This window comes from Nannospalax galili, unplaced genomic scaffold (assembly GCF_000622305.1).
Source record: "Nannospalax galili isolate Female #2095 unplaced genomic scaffold, S.galili_v1.0 scaffold342, whole genome shotgun sequence".
In the NCBI taxonomy this organism is placed as follows: Eukaryota; Metazoa; Chordata; class Mammalia; order Rodentia; family Spalacidae; genus Nannospalax; species Nannospalax galili.
In genome coordinates, this window is record NW_008349359.1 from 347,581 (window position 1) to 348,826 (window position 1,246).

Genomic DNA, 1,246 nt, shown 5'->3' on the forward strand with positions numbered 1-1,246 from the left:
TGGAACTCACTATGTAGACCAGGCTGGCCTTGAACTCACAGAGATCTGCCTGCCTCTGCCTCCCAAGTGCTGGGACCACAGGTGTGCACCACCATGCCCAGCAAGTTTATGGCTCTTACTCAACCATAAGCCTAAAAGAAATTAAATGTAAAATATAACAAAACCAAAAAAATTTGAGATGACAAATACTAATTTGACAGATGGTAATGTTTAGCTGAAATTAAATTGTTGACAGAACTGAATGTGGTGGTACATATCTGTAATTTTAGCATTTGAGATGCTGAGACAGGAAGATTGCTATAAGTTCAAGGTCAACCTGGGCTACATAGTGAGTTCCTAGTCAGCTTAAGATGTAGATTGAGACCTAGTCAAGAAAGAAAGGGGCTAGTAAGATAGCTAAGTGGGTAAAGGCACTTGCTGACAGCCTGAGTTTGACACCCACAGCCCATGTGTTGGAAGGAGAGAACTGACTTCCAGAAGTTGTTCCCTGACCCACAGCTGCACTGGGGCACCCACATACCCACACATGGACACAGGCATGCATACACACACACACACACACACACACACACTCACTCACTTACTCACAAATGTAATAAAAATAATTTTTTTAAATGAAAGTAATGAATCAATAAATATTAGAAATGAATCAGCTAAATGCAAGAAAATATAGAACTATAGCGGATAGATGCACTGCACCTGCTTCTAAGCCTGACAATTTGAGTTCCATGTCCAGGACCACATGGTGGAAGGAGAGAACTAATTCTGGCAAGTTGTCCTCTGACCTCCACATACCCAAACAAATGTAATAAAAAAGGGGGGGTGCGGCTAGAGAAAGGCTCAGCAGTTAAAAGCACTTGTCTAGGTTTGGTTCCCAGCACCTACATGGTGGCTCACCACAACCTGTAACTCCAGTTCCAGTGGGGAGGAGTGCCCTACACACATATGATGCACATAAACACATACACACATACATACATATAAAATAATTTTTGCCAGGGCTGGAGAGATGGCTCAGCGGTTAAGGGCACTGACTGCTATTGCAGAGGACCTGGGTTCGATTCCCAGCACCCACATGGCGTATATGAACCATCCTTAACTCCAGTTCCAGGGGAATCCAAAGTCCTCTTCTGACCTCTGCGGCATTGCACAACATGGGTACACTCACATACATGCAGGCAATACAGTCATACTCATAAAAATAATAGGGGCTGGAGAGATGGCTCAGCGGTTAAGAACACTGGTT

At 43.8% G+C, this 1,246-nt stretch overlaps 1 protein-coding gene across 4 annotated transcripts in view; it reads left to right on the forward strand.

Annotated features, from left to right (window-relative positions):
* Knl1 (kinetochore scaffold 1) overlaps window positions 1-1,246 on the forward strand; it is a 72,389-nt gene that overhangs the window by 55,702 nt on the left and 15,441 nt on the right. The window lies entirely within an intron of this gene.